Source organism: Carcharodon carcharias, chromosome 1 (genome assembly GCF_017639515.1).
Source record: "Carcharodon carcharias isolate sCarCar2 chromosome 1, sCarCar2.pri, whole genome shotgun sequence".
In the NCBI taxonomy this organism is placed as follows: domain Eukaryota; kingdom Metazoa; phylum Chordata; class Chondrichthyes; order Lamniformes; family Lamnidae; genus Carcharodon; species Carcharodon carcharias.
The window spans coordinates 252618090-252637286 of NC_054467.1; positions in this window are offsets into that span (position 1 = coordinate 252618090).

Consider the following 19197-nt stretch of genomic DNA (forward strand, 5'->3'; position numbering starts at 1 on the left):
AATTATTTGCGGGTGTCATTGATGTGAATTATCTGGTGGATGTCGATGATGTGAATTATTTGGTGGGTGTGGATGATGTGAAATATTTGAAGGGTGTCAATGATGTGAACTATTTGGTGGATTTCGATGATGTGAAATATTTGGTGGTTTACGCAGATGTGAATTTATTGGTAGGTTTGGATGAAGTGAATTATTAGGTGGGTTTGAATGATGTGAATTATTTGGAGGGTTTCTATGATGTGAATTATTAGGCGGGATTCGATGATGTGAATTATTTCGACCGTTCAGTTGATGTGAATTATTTGATTGTTGTCGACGACATGAATTATTTGAAGGGTTTCAATGATGTGAATTATTTGGTCGGTTTCGATGATGTGAATTATTTGGTGGGTTTGAATGATGTGAATTATTTGGTGGGTTTTATGATGTGAATTATTAGGGGGATTCGATGATGTGAAATATTTGGAACGTTTAGTTGATGTGAATTATTTTTTGCATGTTGATGATGTGAATTATTTGGTGGTTTTCGATTATTTGAATTGCCTGTTGGGTTTTGATGATGTGAATTATCTAGTGTGTTTCATTGATGTGAATTTTTTGGTGGGTGTCAATGATATGATTTCTTCGGTGGGTTTCGATGATTTGAATTAGCTGATGCGTTTTGATGATTTGAATTACCTGTTGGGTTTCGATGATGTGAATTATCTAGTGGGTTTCGATGTTGAGAATTATTTGGTGGGTTTCGATGATTTGAATTAGCTGATGGGTTTCGATGATTTGAATTAGCTGATGGGTTTCGATGATTTGAACTAGCTGATGGGTTTTGATGATTTGAATTACCTGTTGGGTGTCAATGTTGTGAATTACCGAGTGGCTGTTAATGATGTGAATTGCCGAGGGGCTGTGAATTATTTGGTGGGTTTAGATGATGTGAATTACCGGATGGGTTTCAATGTTGTGAATTATTTGGTGGGAGTTGATGATGTGAATTAATTGTTCATTTTCGATGATTTAAATTAGCTGCTGAGTTTTGATGATTTGAATTACCTGGTGGGTTTCGATGATGTGAATTATATATTGCATGTCGATGATGTGAATAATTTGGTGGATGTGGATGATGTGAATTATTTGAAGGGTGTCAATGATGTGAATAATTTGGTGGGTTTCGATGATGTGAAGTGTTTGGTGGGTTTCGCAGATGTGAATTTTTTGGTGGGTTTGGATGATGTGAATTATTTGGTGGGTGTGGATGATGTGAATTATTTGAAGGGTTTCAATGATGTAAATTATTTGGTCAGTATTAATGATGAGAATTATTTGGTGGGTTTCGATGATGTGCAATATTCGGTGGGTTTCGATGATGTGAATTATTTGGTGGGTTTGAATGATGTGAATTATTTGGTGGGTTTCTATGATGTGAATTATTACGGGGGATTCGATGATGTGAATTATTTGGACAGTTCAGTTGATGTGAATTTTTTGTCTGGTGTTGATGATGTGAATTATTTTATGCGTGTTGATGATGTGAATTATTTGCGGGTGTCATTGATGTGAATTATCTGGTGGATGTCGATGATGTGAATTATTTGGTGGGTGTGGATGATGTGAAATATTTGAAGGGTGTCAATGATGTGAACTATTTGGTGGATTTCGATGATGTGAAATATTTGGTGGTTTACGCAGATGTGAATTTATTGGTAGGTTTGGATGAAGTGAATTATTAGGTGGGTTTGAATGATGTGAATTATTTGGAGGGTTTCTATGATGTGAATTATTAGGCGGGATTCGATGATGTGAATTATTTCGACCGTTCAGTTGATGTGAATTATTTGATTGTTGTCGACGACATGAATTATTTGAAGGGTTTCAATGATGTGAATTATTTGGTCGGTTTCAATGATGAGAATTATTTGGTGGCTTTCAATGATGTGCAATACTTGGTGGGTTTCGATGATGTGAATTATTTGGTGGGTTTGAATGATGTGAATTATTTGGTGGGTTTTATGATGTGAATTATTAGGGGGATTCGATGATGTGAAATATTTGGAACGTTTAGTTGATGTGAATTATTTTTTGCATGTTGATGATGTGAATTATTTGGTGGTTTTCGATTATTTGAATTGCCTGTTGGGTTTTGATGATGTGAATTATCTAGTGTGTTTCATTGATGTGAATTTTTTGGTGGGTGTCAATGATATGATTTCTTCGGTGGGTTTCGATGATTTGAATTAGCTGATGCGTTTTGATGATTTGAATTACCTGTTGGGTTTCGATGATGTGAATTATCTAGTGGGTTTCGATGTTGAGAATTATTTGGTGGGTTTCGATGATTTGAATTAGCTGATGGGTTTCGATGATTTGAATTAGCTGATGGGTTTCGATGATTTGAACTAGCTGATGGGTTTTGATGATTTGAATTACCTGTTGGGTGTCAATGTTGTGAATTACCGAGTGGCTGTTAATGATGTGAATTGCCGAGGGGCTGTGAATTATTTGGTGGGTTTAGATGATGTGAATTACCGGATGGGTTTCAATGTTGTGAATTATTTGGTGGGAGTTGATGATGTGAATTAATTGTTCATTTTCGATGATTTAAATTAGCTGCTGAGTTTTGATGATTTGAATTACCTGGTGGGTTTCGATGATGTGAATTATATATTGCATGTCGATGATGTGAATAATTTGGTGGATGTGGATGATGTGAATTATTTGAAGGGTGTCAATGATGTGAATAATTTGGTGGGTTTCGATGATGTGAAGTGTTTGGTGGGTTTCGCAGATGTGAATTTTTTGGTGGGTTTGGATGATGTGAATTATTTGGTGGGTGTGGATGATGTGAATTATTTGAAGGGTTTCAATGATGTAAATTATTTGGTCAGTATTAATGATGAGAATTATTTGGTGGGTTTCGATGATGTGCAATATTCGGTGGGTTTCGATGATGTGAATTATTTGGTGGGTTTGAATGATGTGAATTATTTGGTGGGTTTCTATGATGTGAATTATTACGGGGGATTCGATGATGTGAATTATTTGGACAGTTCAGTTGATGTGAATTTTTTGTCTGGTGTTGATGATGTGAATTATTTTATGCGTGTTGATGATGTGAATTATTTGCGGGTGTCATTGATGTGAATTATCTGGTGGATGTCGATGATGTGAATTATTTGGTGGGTGTGGATGATGTGAAATATTTGAAGGGTGTCAATGATGTGAACTATTTGGTGGGTTTCGATGATGTGAACTATTTGGTGGTTTACGCAGATGTGAATTTTTTGGTAGGTTTGGATGAAGTGAATTATTTGGTGGGTTTGAATGATGTGAATTATTTGGTGGGTTTCTATGATGTGAATTATTTGTTGGTTTCGGTGATGTGAATTATTTGAAGGATGTCAACGATGTGAACTATTTGGTGGGTTTCGATGATGTGAATTATTTGGTGGGTTTCAATGATGTGAATTATTTGGTGGGTTTGAATGATGTGAATTATTTGGTGGGTTTCTATGATGTGAATTATTAGGCGGGATTCGATGATGTGAATTATTTGAAGGATGTCAACGATGTGAACTATTTGGTGGGTTTCGATAATGTGAACTATTTGGTGGTTTACGCAGATGTGAATTTTTTGATAGGTTTGGATGAAGTGAATTATTTGGTGGGTTTGAATGATGTGAATTATTTGGTGGGTTTCTATGATGTGAATTATTAGGCGGGATTCGATGATGTGAATTATTTGGACCGTTCAGTTGATGTGAATTATTTGCTTGGTGACGATGATGTGAATTATTTTACACGTGTTGATGATGTGAATTATTTGGTGGATGTCGATGATGTGAATTATTTGAATGGGTGTCGATGACATGAATTGATTGCTGTGTTTCGATGATATGAATTATTTGGTTGGTTTTGTCGACGTGAATTATCTAGTGGGTTTCGATGATGATAATTATTTGGTGGGTTTCGAAGATGTGAATTATTTGTTGGGTTTCGATGATGTGAAATATTTTGTGGGTGTCTTTGATGAGAATTATTTGGTGGGTTTGGATAATGTGAATTATTTGGGGTTTTATGATGATGAGAATTATTTGGTGGGTTTTAATGATGTGAATTATTTGGTGGTTTTCGATTATTTGAATTGCCTGTTGGGTTTTGATGATGTGAATTATCTAGTGTGTTTCATTGATGTGAATTTTTTGGTGGGTTTCGATGATATGAATTATATATTGCATGTCGATGATGTGAACTATTTGGTGGGTTTTTTATGATGGGATTTGTTTTGTGGTTTTCGATGATGTGAATTATTTTGTGGGTACCGATGATGAGATTTACCTGGCGGGTGTCGATGATGTGAATTATTTTGTCAGTTTTGATTTTGTGAATTATTCCTTGTGTTTCGATGATGTGAAATATTTGGTGGGTTTCTACGATGTGAATTTCCTGAAGGATGTTGATGCTATGAATTATTTGATGGTTTTTGACGATTTGAATTTTCTGGTGGATGTCGATGATGTGGATTATTTGGTGGGTGTGGAAGATGTGAATTATTTGAAGGGTTTCAATGATGTGAATTATTTGGTCAGTATTAATGATGAGAATTATTTGGTGGCTTTCGATGATGTGCAATATTCGGTGGGTTTCGATGATGTGAATTATTTGGTGGGTTTGAATGATGTGAATTATTTGGTGGGTTTCTATGATGTGAATTATTAGGCGGGATTCGATGATGTGAATTATTTGGACCGTTCAGTTGATGTGAATTATTTGCTTGGTGACGATGATGTGAATTATTTTACACGTGTTGATGATGTGAATTATTTGGTGGATGTCGATGATGTGAATTATTTGAATGGGTGTCGATGACATGAATTGATTGCTGTGTTTTGATGATTTGAATTATTTGGTTGGTTTTGTCGACGTGAATTATCTAGTGGGTTTCGATGATGATAATTATTTGGTGGGTTTCGAAGATGTGAATTATTTGTTGGGTTTCGATGATGTGAATTATTTTGTGGGTGTCTTTGATGTGAATTATTTGGTGGGTTTGGATAATGTGAATTATTTGGTGTTTTATGATGATGAGAATTATTTGGTGGGTTTTAATGATGTGAATTATTTGGTGGTTTTCGATTATTTGAATTGCCTGTTGGGTTTTGATGATGTGAATTATCTAGTGTGTTTCATTGATGTGAATTTTTTGGTGGGTTTCGATGATATGAATTATATATTGCATGTCGATGATGTGAACTATTTGGTGGGTTTTTTATGATGGGATTTGTTTTGTGCTTTCCGATGATGTGAATTATTTTGTGGGTACCGATGATGAGATTTACCTGGCGGGTGTCGATGATGTGAATTATTTTGTCAAATTTGATTTTGTGAATTATTCCTTGTGTTTCGATGATGTGAAATATTTGGTGGGTTTCTACAATGTGAATTTCCTGAAGGATGTTGATGCTATGAATTATTTGATGGTTTTTGACGATTTGAATTTTCTGGTGGATGTGGATGATGTGAATTATTTGAAGGGTGTCAATGATGTGAATTATTTGTTGGTTTCGATGATGTGAACTGTTTGGTGGGTTTCACAGATGTGAATTTTTTGGTTGGTTTGGATGATGTGGATTATTTGGTGGGTGTGGATGATGTGAATTATTTGAAGGGTTTCAATGATGTGAATTATTTGGTCAGTATTAATGATGAGAATTATTTGGTGGCTTTCGATGATGTGCAATATTCGGTGGGTTTCGATGATGTGAATTATTTGGTGGGTTTGAATGATGTGAATTATTTGGTGGGTTTCTATGGTGTGAATTATTACAGGGGATTCGATGATGTGAATTATTTGGACAGTTCAGTTGATGAGAATTTTTTGTTTGGTGTTGATGATGTGAATTATTTTATGCGTGTTGATGATGTGAATTATGTCGTGGGTGTCTTTGGTGTGAATTATTTGGTGGGTTTGGATAATATGAATTATTTGGTGTTTTATGATGATGAGAATTATTTGGTGGGTTTTAATGATGTGAATTATTTGGTGGTTTTCGATTATTTGAATTGCCTGTTGGGTTTTGATGATGTGAATTATCTAGTGTGTTTCATTGATGTGAATTTTTTGGTGGGTTTCGATGATATGAATTATATATTGCATGTCGATGATGTGAACTATTTGGTGGGTTTTTTATGATGGGATTTGTTTTGTGCTTTCCGATGATGTGAATTATTTTGTGGGTACCGATGATGAGATTTACCTGGCGGGTGTCGATGATGTGAATTATTTTGTCAAATTTGATTTTGTGAATTATTCCTTGTGTTTCGATGATGTGAAATATTTGGTGGGTTTCTACGATGTGAATTTCCTGAAGGATGTTGATGCTATGAATTATTTGATGGTTTTTGACGATTTGAATTTTCTGGTGGATGTGGATGATGTGAATTATTTGAAGGGTGTCAATGATGTGAATTATTTGTTGGTTTCGATGATGTGAACTGTTTGGTGGGTTTCACAGATGTGAATTTTTTGGTTGGTTTGGATGATGTGGATTATTTGGTGGGTGTGGATGATGTGAATTATTTGAAGGGTTTCAATGATGTGAATTATTTGGTCAGTATTAATGATGAGAATTATTTGGTGGCTTTCGATGATGTGCAATATTCGGTGGGTTTCGATGATGTGAATTATTTGGTGGGTTTGAATGATGTGAATTATTTGGTGGGTTTCTATGGTGTGAATTATTACAGGGGATTCGATGATGTGAATTATTTGGACAGTTCAGTTGATGAGAATTTTTTGTTTGGTGTTGATGATGTGAATTATTTTATGCGTGTTGATGATGTGAATTATTTCGTGGGTGTCTTTGGTGTGAATTATTTTGTGGGTGTCTTTGATGTGAATTATTTGGTGGGTTTGGATAATATGAATTATTTGATGTTTTATGATGATGAGAATTATTTGTTGGGTTTTAATGATGTGTATTATTTGGTGGTTTTCGATTATTTGAATTGCCTGGTGGGTTTTGATGATGTGAATTATCTAGTGTGTTTCATTGATGTGAAGTTTTTGGTGGGTTTCGATGATATGAATTATATATTGCATGTCGATGATGTGAACTATTTGGTGGATTTTTTATGATGGGATTTGTTTTGTGGTTTTCGATGATGTGAATTATTTTGTGGGTACCGATGATGAGATTTACCTGGCGGGTGTCGATGATGTGAATTATTTTGTCAGTTTTGATTTTGTGAATTATTCCTTGTGTTTCGATGATGTGAAATATTTGGTGGGTTTCTACGATGTGAATTTCCTGAAGGTTGTTGATGCTATGAATTATTTGATGGTTTTTGACGATTTGAATTTTCTGGTGGATGTCGATAATGTGAATTATTTGGTGGATGTGGATGATGTGAATTATTTGAAGGGTGTCAATGATGTGAATTATTTGTTGGTTTCGATGATGTGAACTGTTTGGTGGGTTTCGCAGATGTGAATTTTTTGGTGGGTTTGGATGATGTGAATTATTTGGTGGGTGTGGATGATGTGAATTATTTGAAGGGTTTCAATGATGTGAATTATTTGGTCAGTATTAATGATGAGAATTATTTGGTGGCTTTCGATGATGTGCAATATTCAGTGGGTTTCGATGATGTGAATTATTTGGTGGGTTTGAATGATGTGAATTATTTGGTGGGTTTCTATGATGTGAATTATTACGGGGGATTCGATGATGTGAATTATTTGGACAGTTCAGTTGATGTGAATTTTTTGTTTGGTGTTGATGATGTGAATTATTTTATGCGTGTTGATGATGCGAATTATTTTGTGGGTGTCTTTGATGTGAATTATTTGGTGGGTTTGGATAATGTGAATTATTTGGGGTTTTATGATGATGAGAATTATTTGGTGGGTTTCGATGATGTGAACTATTTGGTGGTTTACGCAGATGTGAATTATTTGGAAGGTTGGATGAAGTGAATTATTTGGTGGGTTTGAATGATCTGAATTATTTGGACAGTTCAGTTGATGTGAATGTTTTGTTTGGTGTTGATGACGTGAATTATTTTAAGCGTGTTGATGATGTGAATTATTTTGTGGGTGTCTTTGATGTGAATTATTTGGTGGGTTTGGATAATGTGAATTATTTGGGGTTTTATGATGATGAGAATTATTTGGTGGGTTTCGATGATGTGAATTATTTGGTGGTTTACGCAGATGTGAATTATTTGGTAGGTTGGATGAAGTGAATTATTTGGTGGGTTTGAATGATGTGAATTATTTGTTGGGTTTCCATGATGTGAATTATTAGGCGTGATTCGATGATGTGAATTATTTGGACCGTTCAGTTGAAGTGAATTATTTGCTTGGTGTCGATGATGTGAATTATTTTACGCGTGTTGATGATGTGAATTATTTGGTGGATGTCGATGATGTGAATTATTTGAAATGGTGTCGATGACCTGAATTGATTGCTGAGTTTCGATGATATGAATTATTTGGTTGGTTTTGTCGACGTGAATTATCTAGTGGGTTTCGAAGATGATAATTATTTGGTGGGTTTCGAAGATGTGAATTATTTGTTGGGTTTCGATGATGTAAATTATTTTGTGGGTGTCTTTGATGTGAGTTATTTGGTGGGTTTGGATAATGTGAATTATTTGGTGTTTTATGATGATGAGAATTATTTGGTGGGTTTTAATGATGTGAATTATTTGGTGGTTTTCGATTATTTGAATTGCCTGTTGGGTTTCGATGATGTAAATTATCTAGCGTGTTTCATTGATGTGAATTTTTTGGTGGGTTTCGATGATGTGAATTATATATTGCATGTCAATGATGTGATCAATTTGGTGGGTTTTTTTTAATGTGATTTGTTTTGTGGTTTTTGATGATGTGAATTATTTCTTGGGTACCGATGATGAGATTATCTACTGTGTTTCATTGATGTGAATTTTTTGGCGATTGTCAATGATGTGAATTCTTCAGTGGGTTTCGATGATTTGAATTAGCTGATGGGCTTTGATGATTTGAATTACCTGTTGGATTTCGATGCTGTGAATTATATAGTGGGTTTCGAGGATGTGAACTACCGAGTGGCTGTTAATGATGTGAATTACCGAGGGGCTGTGAATTATTTGGTGGGTTTTGATGATGTGAATTACCGGATGGGTTTCAATGTTGTGAATTATTTGGAGGGAGTTGATGATGTGAATTAATTGTTCTTTTTCGATGATTTAAATTAGCTGCTGGGTTTCGATGATTTGAATTACCTGGTGGCTTTCGATGTGAATTATATATTGCATGTCAATGATGTGAACTATTTGGTGGGTTTTTTATGATGTGAATTGTTTTGTGATTTTCGATGATGTGAATTATTTCGTGGGTACCGATGATGAGATTTACCTGGCGGGTGTTGATGATGTGAATTATTTTGTCGGTTTTGATTTTGCGAATTATTCCTTGGGTTTCGATGATGTGAAATATTTGGTGGGTTTCTACGATGTGAATTTCCTGAAGGGTGTTGATGCTATGAATTATTTGATGGTTTTTGACGATTTGAATTTTCTGGTGGATGGCGATGATGTGAATTATTTGGTGGGTGTGGATGATGTGAATTATTTGGTGGATTTCGATGATGTGAACTGTTTGGTGGGTTTTGCAGATGTGAATTTTTTGGTGGGTGTGGATGATGTGAATTATTTGAAGGGTTTCAATGATGTGAATTATTTGGTCAGTATTCACCATGAGAATTATTTGGTGGGTTTCGATGATGTGCAATATTTGGTGGGTTTCGATGATGTGAATTATTTGTTGGGTTTGAATGATGTGAATTATTTGGTGGGTTTCTATGATGTGAATTATTACGGGGGATTCGATGATGTGAATTATTTGGACAGTTCAGTTGATGTGAATTTTTTGTTTGGTGTTGATGATGTGAATTATTTTATGCGTGTTGATGATGTGAATTATTTCGTGGGTGTCTTTGGTGTGAATTATTTGGTAGGTTTGGATAATGTGTATTATTTGGATTTTTTTGATGATGAGAATCATTTACTGGTTTTCGATTATTTGAATTGCTTGGTGGGTTTCGATGATGTGAATTATCTGGTGTGTTTCACTGATGTGAGTTATTTGGTGAGTTTTGATGACGTGAATTATTTTATGGATGTTGACGATGTAATTATTTGGGTGGGTGTCGATGATGTGAATTAATTGCTGTGTTTCGATGACATGAATTATTTGGTGGGTTTCGATGATGTGAATTATTTGCTGGGTGTCAGTAAATTGGATAATTTGTTGGATTTTGACAATGTGAATTATTTGGTGGGTTTCAATGATTTGAATCTGTTGATGTGAGTTACCTGGTGGGTGTCGTTGATGTGAATTCTTTGGTGGGTTTCAGTGATGTGAATTACTGTGTGCGTGTCAAAGATGTGAACTATTTGGCGTGTGTCGATGATGTGAAATTTTGAATGCGTGTCGATGTTGTGAATTAAATGGTGTGTTTCGATGACGTGAATTATTTTTTGGGTTTTGATGATGTGAATTATCTGCTGGGTTTCGATGATGTGAATTATTCGGTGGGTTTCGATGATGTGAATTATTTGGTGGGTTTCGATGATATGAATTCTTCGGTGGGTTTCGATGATCTTAATTAGCCAATGGGCTTCGATGATTTAAATTACTTGTTGGGTTTCGATGATGTGAATTATCTATTGGGTTTCGATGATGTGTATTACCGAGTGGCTGTTAATGAAGTGAATTATCGAGTGGCTGTGAATTTTGTGAATTATTTGGTGGGTTTTGATGATGTGAATTACCGGATGGGTTTCAATGTTGTGAATTATTTGGTGGGATTTGATGGTGTGAATTAATTGTTCGTTTTCGATGATTTAAATTAGCTGCTGGGTTTCGATGATTTGAATTATCTGGTGGGTTTCGATGATGTGAATTATATATTGCATGTCGATGATGTGAAATATTTGGTGGGTTTTGATGATGTGAATTGATTTGTGGTTTTCGATGATGTGAATTATTTCTTTGCTGGGTGTGAATGAGTTGAATTATTTGCTGGGTTTTGATGATGTGAATTATTTGGAGGATTTCGATGATTTGAATTAGCTGGTGGGTTTCGATTATGTGAATTAATTGGTGAGTTTCGATGATATGAAATATTTGCTGGTTTTCGATGATATTAATTAATGTGTGGGTGTTAATGTTGTGAATTATTTGGTGGGTTTTGATGATGTGAATTATTTGGAACATTTCAATGAACTGAATTATTTGGAGTGTTTCAATGATGTGAATTATTTGGTGGGATTCGATTATGTGAATTATTTGGTGGGATTCGATGATGTGAATTATTTGGTATGTGTCAATGAAGTGAATTCTGGGCTGGATGTCAATGATGTGATTTATTTAATGGTCTTTGATAACCTGAATTATTTGGTGTGTTTCGATGATGTGAATTACTGTGTAGGTGTCAATGTTGTGAATTATTTGCTGGGTTTTGATGATCTGAATTATTTGGTGGTTTTCGATGATTTGAGTTAGCCGATGGGTTTTGATGATTTGAATTACCTGTTTGGTTTTGACGATGTGAATTATCTATTGGGTTTCGATGATGATAATTATTTGGTGGGTTTCGAAGATGTGAATTATTTGTTGGGTTTCGATGATGTGAATGATTTGGTGGGTTTCGATGATTTGAATTACCTGTTGGGATTCCATGATGTTCCTTATTTGGTGTGTTTTGTGATGTGAATTATTTGGTGGGTTTTGATGATGTGAATTATTTGGTGCGTTTCGATGATGTGAATTACTGTGTGGGTGTCAATGTTGTGAAATATTTGGTGGGTTTTGATGATCTGAATTATTTGGTGGTTTTCGATGATTTGAATTAGCCGATGGGTTTCGATGATTTGAATTACCCGTTTGGATTTGACGATGTGAATTATCTAATGGGTTTCCATGATGATAATTATTTGTTGAGTTTCGATGATGTGAATTATTTTGTGGGTGTCTTTGATGTGAATTATTTGGTGGGTTTGGATAATATGAATTATTTGGAGTTTTTTGATGATGTGAATTATTCAGTGGGTTTTGTGATGTGAATTATTTGGTGGGTTTCGATGATGTGAATTATTTGGTGTGTTCCGATAATTTGAATTAGCTGGTGGGTTTTGATTGTGTGAATTAACTGGTGGGTTTCGATGATATGAAATATTTGCTGGGTTTCGACGATGTGAATTAGTGTGTGGGTGTCAATGTTTCGAATTATTTGGTGGTATTTGATGATGTAAATTATTTGGTGCTTTTCAATGATCTGAATTATTTGGTGGGTTTCGATGATGTGACTTATTTGGTGGGATTCGATGATGTGAATTTTTTGGTGGGTGTCAATGAAGTGAATAATTTGGTTGGTTTTGATGATGCAAATTATTTGGTGGGTTTTGATAATGTGAATTCGTGGGTGGATGTCAATGATGTGAATTAATTAATGGGATTAGATGATGTGAATTCTTTGGTGCGTTTCGATGATGTGAATTACTGTGTGGGTGTCAATGTTATGAATTATTTGTTGGGTTTTGATGATCTGAATTATTTGGTGGTTTTTGATGATTTGAATTAGCCGATGGGTTTCGATGATTTGAATTACCTGTTTGGTTTTGACGATCTGAATTATTGAGTGGGTTTCGATGATGATGATTATTTGGTGGGTTTTGAAGATGTGAATTATTTTGTGGGTGTCTTTGATGTGAATTATTTGGGGGGTTTGGATAATATGAAGTATTTAGAGTTTTTTGATGATGAGAATTATTTGGTGGGTTTTGATGACGTGAATTATTTTATGGATGTTGACGATGTAATTATTTGCTGCTTGCCGACGATTTGAATTATTTGAATGGCTGTCAATGATGTGAATTAATTGCTGTGTTTCGATGACATGAATTATTTGGTGGGTTTCAATTATGTGAATTATTTGCTGGGTGTCAGTAAATTTGATAATTTGTTGGTTTTTGACAATGTGAATTATTTGGTGGGTTTCGATGATTTGAATTAGCTGGTGGGTTCTGTTGGGGTGAATTACCTGGTGGGTGTCGTTGATGTGAATTATTTGGTGGGTTTCCGTGATGTGAATTACTGGGTGGGTTTCAATGTTGTGAATTATTTGGTGGGATTTGATGATCTGAATTATTTGTTCGCATTCAATGATTTAAATTAGCGGCTGGGTTTCGATGATTTGAATTACCTGGTGGGTTTCAATGATATGAATTATCTAGTGGGTTTCGATGATGTGAATTATTTGGTGGGTCTCGATGATGTGAATTACTTGGTGGGTTTCGATGATGTGAATTACCGAGTGGCTGTTAATGATGAGAATTACCAAGTGGCTGTCAATGTTGTGAATTATTTGGTGGGTTTTGATGATGTGAACTATCTGGTGGGCTTCGTTGTTGTGAATTAACTGGTGGCTGTCAATGAAGTGAATAATTTGGTGAGTTTTGATAATGCAAATTATTTGGTGGATTTTGATAATGTGAATTCGTGGGTGGATGTCAATGATGTGAATTATTTAATGTGTTTTGATGATGTGAATTATTTGGTGGGTTTCGATGATGTGAATTATTTGGTAGGTTTTGATTATTTGAATTGCCTGGTGGGTTTTGATGATGTGAATTATCTAGTGTGTGTCGATGATGTGAATTATTTGAAGTGTGCCAATGATGTGAATTATTTGGTGTGTGTCAATGATGAGAATTATTTGGTGGGTTTTGATGATGTGTGTTATTTGTTAGGTTTCGATGATGTGAATTACTTCGTGGATTTCGATGATGTGAATTAGATGCTGGGTTTCCATCATGTGTATTATTTGGTGGGTTTCGATGATGTGAATTACCGGGTGGGTGTCAATGATCTGAATTACTTGGTGGGTGTCGATGATGTGAATTATTTGGTGTTTTTCAATGAGGTGAATTATTAAGTGGGTTTCGATGATGTGAATTATTTATTTGCGGGGTGTCAATGAATTGAATTATTTGATGGGTTTTTATGTTGCGAATTATTTGCTGGATTTTGATGATATGAATTATTTCATGGGTTTCGATGATTTTAATTACCTGATGGGTTTCGATAATTTGAATTACCTGTTGGGTTTTGGCGATGTGAATTATCTAGTGGGTTTCGATGATGTGAATTATTTGGTGGGTTTCGATGATGTGATTAACCGAGTGGCTGTTAATGATGTGAATTACTGACTAGCTGTCAATGTTGTGAATTATTTGGTGGATTTTGATGATGTGAATTATTTGGTGGGCTTCGATGTTGTGAATTAACTGGTGGGTGTCAATGAAGTGAATAATTTGGTGTGTTTTGATGACACAAATTATTTGGTGGGTTTTGATAATGTGAATTCGTGGGTGGATTTCGATGATGTGAATTATTTGGTGGGCTTCGATGATGTGAATTATTTGTTGGTTTTCGACAATGTGAATTTCCTGGTGCTTTTCGGTGATATGAGATTTTTGGTGGTTTTTCACGATGGGAATTATCTGGTGGATGTCGATGATGTGAATTATTTGCTGGGTGTGGATGGTGTGAATTATTTGAATTGTGTCAATGATGTGAATTATTTGGTGGGTGTCAATGATGAGAATTTTTTGGTGGGTTTTGATGATTTGTATTACTTGTTGGGTTTTGATAATGTGAATCAGATGCTGGGTTTCCATGATGTGCATTATTTGGTGGGTTTCGATAATGTGAATTACTGGGTGGGTGTCAATGATGTGAATTACTTGGTGGGTGTCGATGATGTGAATTATTTGGTGTTTGTCAATGAGGTGAATTATTAAGTGGGTTTTGATGATGTGAATTATTTATTTGCAGGGTGACAATGAATTGAATTATTTGATGGGTTATGATGTTACGAATTATTTGCTGGATTTTGATGATATGAAGTATTTGGTGGGTTTTGATGATTTGAATTAGCTGGTGTGTTTTGATGATGTGAATTAACAGGTGGGTTTCGATAATGTGAATTAGAGTGTGTGTGTTATAATGTTGTGCTTTATCTGGTGGGTTTTGATGAGGTCAATTATTTGGGGCATTTCAATGATCTGAATTTTTTGGTATGTTTTAATGATGTGAATTATTTGGTGTGATTCGATGATGTGAATTATTTGGTGGGTGTCAAGGAATTGTGATATTTGTTGGGTTTTAATGACATGAATTATTTGCTGGTTTTTGATGATGTGAATTACTTGCTCCGTTTCGATGATGTGAATTATTTGGTAGGCTTCGATGATGTGCATTTTTTGGTGGGTGTCAATGAAGTGCATAAGTTGGTTGGTTTTGATGATGCAAATTATTTTGTGGGTTTTGATAATGTGAATTCGTGGGTGGATGTCAATGATGTGAATTAATTAATGGAATTTTTTAATGTGAATTCTTTGGTGTGTTTCGATGATGTGAATTACTGGTTGGGTTTCAATGTTGTGAATTATTTGGTGGGATTTGATGATGTGAATTATTTGTTCGCTTTCGATGATTTAAATTAGCTGCTGGGTTTCGATGATTTCAATGACCTGGTGGATTTCAATGATGTGAATTATATATTGCATGTCGATGATGGGAACTATTTGGTGGGTTTTGATGGTGTGAATTGTTTTGTGTTTTTCGATGATGTGAATTATTTTGTGGGTACTGATGATGGGACTTAACTGGTGGGTGTCGATGATGGGAATTATTGATGGGTTTTGATTTTGTGAATTATTTCTTGGGTTTTGATGATGTGAAATATTTGGTGGGTTTCTACAATGTGAATTTACTGGTGGGTTTTGATGCTATGAATTATTTGGTGGTTTTTGACGATATGAATTATCTGTTGGTTGTCGATGATGTGAATTATTTGGTGGGTGTGGATGATTTGAAGGGTGTCAATTATATGAATTATTTGGTGGGTTTCGATGATGTAAACTATTTAGTGTTTTTCGCTGATGTGAATTTTTTGGTGGGTTTGGATGATGTGAATTATTTGGTGGGTGTGGATAATGTGAATTATTTGAAGGGTTTTAATGATGTAAATTATTTGGTGGAATTCAATGATGAGAATTATTTGGTGGGTTTCGATGCTGTGAATTATTTCATAGGTTTGAATGATGTGAATTATTTGTTTGGTGTCGATGATGTGAATTATTTTATGCTTGTTGATGATGTGAATTATTTGGTGGGTGTCGATCATGTGAAGCATTTGGTGTGTGTGGATAACATGAAATATTTGGGGGGTTTTGATGATGTGAATTATTTGGTGGGTTTTGATGATGTGAATTATCTAGTGGGTTTCGATGATGTGCAATATTTGTTGGGTTTTGATGATGTGAATTATTTGCTGGGTTTGAATGATGTGAATTATTTTGTGGGTTTCTATGATGTGAATTATTAGGCAGGATTCGATGAAGTGAATTATTTGTTTGGTGTCGATGATGTGAATTATTTTATGCTTATTGATGATGTGAATTATTTGGTGGGTGTATGTGAAGCATTTGGTGTTTGTGGATAATGTGAAATATTTGGGGCGTTTTGATGATGTCAATTATTTGGTGGGTTTTGATGATGTGAATTATTTGGTGGGTTTCGATGATGTGAATTATTTGCTGGGCTTCGATGTTGTGAATTAACTTGTGGGTGTCAATGAAGTGAATAATTTGGCGGGTTTTGATGATGCAAATTATTTGGTGGATTTCGATAATGTGAATTCGTGGTTGGAAGTCATTGATGTGAATTATTTAATGTGTTTTGATGATGTTAATTATTTGGTGGGTTTTGATTATTTGAATTGCCTGGTGGGTTTTGATGATGTGAATTAGTGTGTGGGTGTTAATGTTGTGATTTATTTGGTGGGTTTTGATGATGTGAATTATTTGGTGCATTTCGATGATATGAATTATTTGGTGGGTTTCAATGATTTGAATTAGCTTGTGGGTTTTGATGATGTGAATTATTTGGTGCATTTCAATGATCTGAATTATTTGGTGTGTTTAATGATATGAATTATTCGCTGGGTGTCAAGGAATTGAAATATTTGGTGGGTTTTGATGATGTGAATTATTTGGTGGGCTTCAATGATGTGAATTATTTGGTGGGTTTTGTTGAAGTGATTTATATTGTGGGTTTCGAATCTGTGAATTTATTGAATGGATATCGATAATGTGAATTATTTGGTGTGTTTCAATGATGTGAATTATTTGGTGGGTTTCGATGATGTGAATTAGCTGTTGGGATTCCATGATATTAATTATTTGGTGGGTTTTGATGATGTCAATTATTTGCGGAGTTCTGATGATGTGAATTATTTGGTGCATTTCGATGATTTGAATTAGCTGGTTGGTTTCGAATGTGTGAATTAACAATGATATGAAATATTTGCTAGGTTTTGATGATGTGAATTAGTGTGTGGGTGTCAATGTTTCGAATTATTTGGTGGGATTTGATGATGTGAATTATTTGGTGATTTTCGTTGATCTGAATTATTTGGTGAGTTTCGATGATGTTAGTTATTTGGTGGGATTCGATGATGTGAATTTTTTGGTGGGTGTCAATGAAGTGAATAATTTGGTGGGTTTTGATGATGCAAATTATTTGGTGGGTGTGGATGATGTGAGTTATTTGAAGGGTGTCAATTATGTGAATTATTTGGTGGGTTTCGATGATGTAAACTATTTACTGGTTTTCGCTGATGTGAATTTTTTGGTGGGTTTGAATGATGTGAATTATTTTGTGGATTTCTATGATGTGAATTATTTGGCGGGATTCGATGATGTGAATTACTTGTTTGGTGTCGATGATGTGAATTATTTTATGTTTGTTAATGATGTGAATTATTTGGTGGGTGTCGATGATGTGAAGCATTTGTTGTGTTTGGATAACGTGTAATATTTGGTGGGTTTTGATGATGTGAATTATTTGGTGGGTTTTGATGATGTGAATTATTTGTTGGGTTTTGATGATGTGAATTATCTAGTGGGTTTCGATGATGTGAATTATTTGCTGGGTTTGAATGATGTGAATTATTTTGTGGGTTTCTATGTTGTGAATTATTAGGCGGGATTCGATGATGTCAATTATTTGTTTGGTGTCGATGATGTGAATTATTTTATGCTTATTGATGATGTGAATTATTTGGTGGGTGTCGATGATGTGAAGCATTTGGTGTGTATGGATAACGTGAAATATTTGGGGGGTTTTGATGATGTGAATTATTTGGTGGGTTTTGATGATGTGAATTATTTGGTGGGTTTTGATGATGTGAATTATTTGTTGGGTTTCAACGATGTGAATTATCTAGTGGTTTTCGATTATGATAGTTATTTGGTGGGATTTGATAAGGTGAATTATTTGTTGGGTTCCGATGATGTGAATTATTTGGTGGGCTTCAATTTTATGAATTAACTTGTGGGTGTCAATGAAGTGAATAATTTGGTGGGTTTTGATGATGCAAATTATTTGGTTGATTTTGATAATGTGAATTCGTGTTTGGATGTCATTGATGTGAATTACTTAATGTGTTTTGATGATGTGAATTATTTGGTGGATTTCGATGATTTGAATTTTTTCATGGGTTTCGATTATTAGAATTGCCTGGTGGGTTTTGATGATGTAAATTATTTGGTGGGTGTTGATCATGTGAATTACATGGTGGATTTCGATGTTGTGAATTATTTGGTGGGTTTCGAGGATGTGAAATATTTGTTGGGTGTCGATCATATGAATTATCTGGTGGGTGTGGATGATGTGAATTGTTGGTGTGTTTCGATGTTGTGAATTACTATTGTGATGCTTCCGATGATGTGAATTATTTCTTGGGTGGAAATGATGTGAATTATTTTATGTGTGTTGATGATGTGAGTTATTGGATGGGTGTCGATGACGAGAATTATGTGGTGGGTGTGGATAATGTGAAATATTTGGAGAGTTTCGATGATGAGAATTATTTGGTGGGTTTCGATGATGTGAATTACTTGGTGGATTTCGATGATGTGAATTAGATGCTGGGTTTCCATGATGTGCATTATTTGGTGGGTTTCAATGATGTGAATTACCTGGTGGGTGTTTTTCAAAGGAGGTGAATTATTAAGTGAGTTTCGATGATGTGAATTATTTATTTGCAGGGTGTCAATGAATTGAATTACTTGATGGGTTTTGATGTT